The sequence below is a fragment of the Rutidosis leptorrhynchoides genome, chromosome 8 (assembly GCF_046630445.1).
Source record: "Rutidosis leptorrhynchoides isolate AG116_Rl617_1_P2 chromosome 8, CSIRO_AGI_Rlap_v1, whole genome shotgun sequence".
Taxonomy (NCBI): Eukaryota; Viridiplantae; Streptophyta; class Magnoliopsida; order Asterales; family Asteraceae; genus Rutidosis; species Rutidosis leptorrhynchoides.
This window is the reverse complement of record NC_092340.1, coordinates 329,990,793-329,999,015: the sequence shown is the minus strand read 5'-3', so window position 1 is coordinate 329,999,015 and position 8,223 is coordinate 329,990,793.

Below are 8,223 nucleotides of genomic sequence, written 5' to 3'. Positions count from 1 at the left end.
CTCATTTCTCGAATATCTCGCCACGACTATATCATAACTCAGATTTTAAACCTTATTCATCCGCTCGTTCCGACCGACAATCATCCCGGAGTAATACAAGAAGTTAATGAACTTCGCGCTCTAGTAATCAATTTGGAGAACATGGTGCAAAACGTACCAGCTTCAGCAACATCACCAACACCAACATCAATACCAGTACCACCAACAACTCAAGTTCACATCATACACCTCAACATCTAATTATGTACCTCGAGCATAATCATCAATCTGCGAATCGTTCTACATCATTTATCTTCGTTCGACATGATGATTATGTAATCTTTAATGTTTTAGAGATTATATATTCTAGTTCTAATGGTAAATCAAATGAAATTAATATTATATTAACTCATTAAATCTATGATTACATCTGAAGAAAATATATATGTAAGTATATTTTCATAAAGATTGTAATTAAAAATTCTTTCGTAGAAACTGTTAATGGTGAAAATATTTTAACGGGTAGGTAATACCCGAGGAATATTTAGATTTCACTTTAATAAGTTATACGGTACATTCTTCGAATCTGATTCAACATCCATTTACTATCCTACTTACATCTACAGAGATACAAATCCGTTCACCGCAGAATAACTATTTTTTTTTATTCAATTTCATATTTGGATTTTGATTTATCACAATCGAACAAGTGGCATAATGAAGAAAACATTGGACAAAATAAAAGTTGTTAGAAACAAACGGATTAACTAATTGAAATTTTGTTAAGAATCCACGCTAACTGTTCCTAGCTAACTGATTACATTTTAGTTATCGCAGTTTATTTATCGCAATTTAATTATCGCAATTTTATTTATCGTTATTTAATTTCTGTTATTTACTTTACGCATTTAATTTATCGTCATTTAATTTCTATTATTTATTTTACGCACTTTAAATATCGGGACACGTATACAAGGTTTTGACATATCATATCGACGCATCTATATATATTATTTGGAATCACCATAGACACTCTATATGCAGTAATGATCGAGTTCTCTATACAGGGTTGAGGTTGATTCTCAAATAATATATATACTTTGAGTTGTGATCGAGTCTGAGACATGTACACGGGTCATGATACGTATTAATTAATTCGAATATTATATATTAAACTATATATGTATTATTGGACTGTAAACTGTGGACTATCGACTGTGGACTAATAATATTGGATAATAAAAGTGAATTAAAATACTGATTATAACATATGAAACTAAATAATTCTTCAAGTTTGCCACTTGATTTCATCTTAAACCTCATTTGTATCTTGACGATTACAATCTGCGTTCAAAACTTTTCATGATTCTTGAAAACACCTCAATCGAGAGGATGAACCAACCGAACTTCATCTATGGAAGGAAAAATTTATGCATATAGTTATGCACCTGAGAAACTCTCGACAATTGAGTAAAAGTTTAACACGTAGCCGCATCAGATCCTTTGGCATTTATTAGCAAAAATAACTTTGCGATCCCTTTTCAAAGTAGCCAATTTTGTCACAGCTCCAACAAGTCAACTTTGACTTGTCATTCGAAGTAGCCATACTATAATCCTGATATATACGATTACCCTTTTGATACCGGAGAATTCTTTTATATTCCACCATATCACCAGCAGACGTACCAGTAACCTCGTTGCTTCTTGGCATAAATCTCTCTGACAAATCATTATATTTATTCATTGAAACCTTATCATATAATCATCCGCATCTTGTAACAAGAACTGCCATACCAATTACTGGGAATCAGCAATCAGTACTTTGAAAACTCACAGCATAGCTACATCAACAGTTATATGTATGACATTTATCTCTAAGAATTACGATCTCTCATTCTGAAATTTTGAAAAGCAGTCAGTCACAAATCAAGACTCTGAATGTTGAAAAAGCTGAATGAAGCAGCAGAAACCATAGACAATCGTAAACGACCTTAATCATCGGAAGTTTGATGATAAAGAATAGTATGTTGGAAAAGCTCAAAAAAATTGGAACTGGAAAACGGATTGAGCTAACCACGAAGGAGACCAAGGACAAATACAAGGACCAAACCCTATATTCAAAAAATTCAGGTAATTCTGGATTCGTTGAAATCTTTAGAGAATATCTTGCTCCGAAGTCATGTTAAAATCTTGCGGAAAATCTTTCTCCATCAACCATCGAACTTAGAAATTGCAAAATATCATCATCAATATCTTCGATATTTCTGAGGATATTTACATAATTATTCTCGTCCGAAATTATATACCTCCTTATGCTTCCTGTGTATCATTATATTGGAAACATTCCATAGAAAATTTAGTACCGAAAAGCAGATTATGCGAAACTAGGAAGAAAGCCGTGGACAAATCACAAAGAATAAGTTTGACTTCAAAGAATCCAAATGATTCAATGTCTGCTAAAGTCTTTAGTGAATATCTTGCTCCTTACTCTAAACCCTTGCAGCTAATAGTTTCTATCATCCTCTGATCTTAGATATTCCGAGATATTATCGTATCTTTCATTATAAATATCCTCGATATTTCTGAATATATTTTTATAACTAATACTATCTGAAATCATTTATCTCTTCGTGCTATCAGTGTTACCTCATATAGAAACTGTTAGTTTCTATATTCTGTAAACTTTCGAGCTTAAAAATATGAATGTTATTGAAGTAATGTTGGGAATTGATGCATGAGTAAGTATAATATAATGACACTTGATCAACGTGATTATATTACAGTAAGTCATGCTGAGTTTCTAATGAAATGTGATGATTCACTGACCATAACGTCATCATGTGCCATGTTACACTAATCTTACATTCTATCTAATCTCCAAACATATCAAGAACATATTTTCTTGATAGTCCTATCTTTCCCTTAAATTCTGGTAATTTGACAAGTCAGATTGTACTATTACCATTTCTTTCCTAGAACATTAACTGTGTTCAATCCGAAATTCATATCTACGAATTCTGGACCATTATTCGCTTAGTTTAAAGTCGGGAAAAGAAAAACAAAATAATGAATCTCCGAAATAGAAATGAGGGGTATAAATCACAGCAAGTAGGAGAGAGTATTAACTGTGGATGACCATGATTATTGAAGACAGAAGCAGGGACTTTGAAATATAAGGGAGAATATAAAGCCCAACAACAACACCGAAATTACAAACCGTGGATGTCAGTGCGTATATCAATATAAAGACACGGGAGGATTCTAAATACAATAATCCCTAGAGCAGAGTAGAAATAAACAGATTCATTCTGTGGAAGTTGGAAAAGGAGAATGATTGTTACGACAGTCAGGATAAGGACAAGGATCAGAACTGGATTAAGCATTTTCACAATCTTTTGAATTTGGGAATTGAGTATAGGAGTGGTAAAAATTATAGAACGGAAAAAGTTTAATTTATAATGGAAATAACAGACAGAGTAATCGAGGCAGATCACCGTATTTAATTATAGAGATCTTAATTTCCTTATTCGCAGAAGAAACAAATCTGTTAGATTTCGAAGATTTTCTTTAAATCCCTTGAATTCCGGAATTCAATCCTGACTCTGTCAAAAGACAAGTCGAATATTTACTTTTCCTATTTCAATCTTTTACGATAGCTTCACGCATACGCTTCAAGTAACCGAATCGTTTAATCTATATTACTCAGAGATGATAAAACTCTATTTATCAACTCATATTCGTCATGAAAACATTTTTATTGTTAGCTATGACGACCTCACTCAAATTTCAGAACGAAATTTCTTTAACGGGTAGGTACTGTGATGACCCGGGAATTTCCGACCAAATTTAAACTTGAATCTTATTTGATTTCGATACGATAAGCAAAGTCTATTAAACCGAGTCTCAAAATTTTTGAACTGCATTCATGTATACATTTGACCCTTGACTATTTCCGACGATTCACGAACAATTGGATATAATTAAATATGTATTTAATTAAATAAATAAATATAAAAGTAAATATACATAATAATTAAATGTAATTGAAACAGTAAAATCAAATATGTAAAATAATATACAAGATAATAAGGTTGTTATTAAAAATAAATCTATATAAACATATATGAAATCTGTACATTATATATATATTGTACAATATACAAAATATGTAAATATTAAATATTCAAATATGTTATTACTTAAAATGTAAGAATTACATAATTATAATATGTAATATTAATAGATTAAATTTAATGACAATTTAGAATATAGTTGTTATATAAATATTATTGCTTTTATTATTAATATAATCATTAGTATTAATACCAGGTTTGATACATGTAATTGGATATATTATTATTAATATTATTAGTATTATTTGTTGTCATAATTAATATCATTACAATTATAATCTTACTTATTAATATTATTACTAAAAGTAATATTGTTAATCTAATTACTAAATTTACCATTTAAGGTTATGAGTATCATTATTCTTATTATATTTATTATAATAATAATATCATTAATATTATTATTATTATTATTATTGTTATTATTATTATTATTAAATATTAATAATAAATAAATGTAAATGTAATATATAAGAACAATTAACTGAATGAATTTGGTTCCAGTCGTTTTCATGCTTTTTAATTTGTTTTGTTGATTGAAATACATGTCGAAATTCAACCCTTTGTATCAAACAAATTCGGTTACAAATTGATTTCCACTTTTATATATTTTTTATTTTTATTTTTCTTTTCTGCTCTTGACTATCTGATTGATTGCTTTGTCGACCAAATTGTTCACTATAATACAAATTCGATCGATTCTTGATACAGTTTTCAATCACCCACTTACTCTATAAGGTCTCTATTGCTGTAAATTGAAAATTTAAAACTGATATATATATATATAAATAAAAATATGATACAACAGCTTGTCCCCTGTTCGCGTATTTTTTTATTATCAAAAGCTCGAATTTGATTCCAATTCCAAAATCTAAAAATGTAGTTAGGATAGGATTCACCTATTCAATCTATCTGTAAAATCCCAGTTTCTAATTTCTCTTATCGATTTCTAATTTTCGAGTCAAACATTGTTTTCAAAAAAGTCAAAAATTATGTTCATCGAAGAATTCAGATTCGTATTAGTGTTTTTGGATCAATTGATGCTTGCAGAAATTTCTAAGAGTGATTTACTACCTATTTCATGTTGAGGTTAGGATCTAAAACTGTATAGATTTCAAAATCAAAGTTGAAGTTCATAAGTGTTCATCGCGAATTATTTCAGCCATATAATTTTTTTTTCTTTCTTTCTGTGTCAATCAATGTAAACCCACAGTCGATCACCTTTGTTTATAATTCAAGATCTAAACCAAGCTGGTAAATCGATTTTAATGGTTGTTTATGACTTCTGGTCGATTTGTATGCTGAAGAAGAAGAAAATGAGCACTGTGTAAAACGAGTTAAAAATAAATGGTTTACAGTTTTAATCAGAAAAACAAGATTTGACAAGTGGTTAGGGGAGTTGACGGGTTAGCAAGTGGTCTTGGTTCGAGTCTCTTAAGTGGCAGAAATTCTTTTTAAGCCTATTCTTCCAAGAAGGTAGTTCATTTTATTTAGCTTTTATTATTATTATTATCATTATCATTATAATTATAAATATTATTATTATAAATTGTTATTATAATGATAAAAGTTATGATATGGTTATTATTATTATCATTCTAATTATTAATAAATAACATCACTAAGTATTATTAGGATTATCATTATAATTACAATCGTTAATATCTTTATTATCATTATTATTATTATTATTATTATTATTATTATTATTATTATTATTATTATTATTATTATTATTATTATTATTATTATTATTATTATTATTATTATTATTATTATTATTATTATTATTATTGTTATAAGTACTGCTATTATTAGAGATTATTACAATTACTAAAAGTATCATTACCTTAAATTTACCATTTTTATTAAAATTATTATTATAGCTATTATTATTATTATTATTATTATTATTATTATTATTATTATTATTATTATTATTATTATTATTATTATTATTATTATTATTATTATTATTAGTACTACCATTACTATTATTATTATTATTATTATTATTATTAGAATTGCTTGTATTGATATAAGAATCATTGTGGTTAGGATTATTATGATTGTTATTATGGAAATAATACAAGCTATTAATATTATCACTATTATTAGCAGTTTACCATTACAAATATTATTTTAGTATTACTATAAATACTAGTTACAACAAACAACTGATACATAATTTATATTTAACATACATAATTTAAATATATTAATACTTTTTATACACAAGAAGAATACACTTAATGAAATAATGAAAAATATATATATAAGTTAATAATATAAAAGTTAAGTCACTAATAGTAAATACATATATATTTGTTCGATTTCAATTATATATATTAATAAATATACGAATGATATAGGTTCGTGAATCCAAGGCCAACCCTGCATTGTTCGATATAGTCATATGTATTTTTACTACAAAATACATTAGGTGAGTTTCATTTACCTTTTTACCCTTTATATTTTTGGGCTGAGAATACATGCGCAATTTTTATAACTGTTTTACGAAATAGACATAAGTAATCGAAATTACGTTCTATGGTTGAATGATCGAAATTGAATATGCCCCCTTTTTAGTCTGGTAATCTAAGAATTAGGGAACAGACAACCTAATTGACGCGAATCCTAAAGATAGATCTATCGGGCCAAACAAGCCCCATCCAAAGTACCGGATGCTTTAGTACTTCGAAATTTATATCATGTCCGATGGAGGATCCTGGAATGATGGGGATATTCTTATATGCATCTTGTGAATGTCGGTTACCAGGTGTTCAATCCATATGAATGATATTTTTGTCTCTATGTATGGGACGTATGTTTATGAGAAATGGAAATATGAAATCTTGTGGTCTATTAAAATTATGAAATGATTATTTATGTTAAACTAATGAACTCACCAACCTTTTGGTTGACACTTTAAAGCATGTTTATTCTCATGTATGAAAGAAATCTTCCACTGTGCATTTGCTCATTTTAGAAATATTACTTGGAGTCATTCATGGCATATTTCAAAAGACGTTGCATTCGAGTCGTCGAGTTCATCAAGATTATTATTAAGTCAATTATAGTTGGATATATTCTGAAATGGTATGCATGTTGGCAATTTTCGTTGTAAAGAAAGATTGTCTTTTAAAATTGAATGCAATGTTTGTAAAATATATCATATAGAGGTTAAATACCTCGCGATGTAATCAATTGTTGTGAATCGTTTATAATCGATATGGACTTCGTCCGGATGGATTAGGACGGGTTTCTACAGTTATGACGCCACCGGCACCGTGGTTCACATCACTACGCATTTGAGTCATACTCTTTTATAGTGCTTCCTGCTCCGTGGTTCACACTTCGGTGCTACCAGCTCCGTGGTTCACACCTCATTTTATAGTGCTACCGGCTCCGTGGTTCACACTTTGATGCTACCAGCTCCGTGGTTTACATCACAACTCGAGTCATACTCTTTTATAGTGCTACCGACTTCGTGGTTCACACTTTAACGACTCGTGCTATAGCACTACCGGCTCCGTGGTTCACACTACAACACACGTACCATGATGCTACCGGCTCAGTGGTTCACATCATAGCACACTCGCACATACTATGGCACTACTGGCTCCGTGGTTCATGCCATAGCATACAAATAAATACACTCTATATATACATGCATAATTATTCCACTCACCTCGAAATACCCGCACAAGTCATGTATGTAAATCGCCTCCAAATGCAACCGAGCAAACCTTTTACCTATAATACGCATATAGATATACGCACAATCAACATACATTCTCTACAAGAGAATTCGACTCCAACACCCTTAACTAAGTGTTTCCATCTAACATAACGACCCGCCCATTTAGTCACCTAAATTGGACTTCACTAATTACCACTAAGGGTGGTAATTCCGACCCATTCAAACAAGTACAATTTAACCAAAATTATACTTGACACCATTTAACCCAAAATCACTACCCACGATTACCTCATTCAAAAACGTCATTTAACACTTAACAAAAGCGTTTAACATCCATTTGTCATCCAAACATGTTCTTATGAACATCTAAACACTAATACATTTACAATCTAGTGAATTAACACCCAA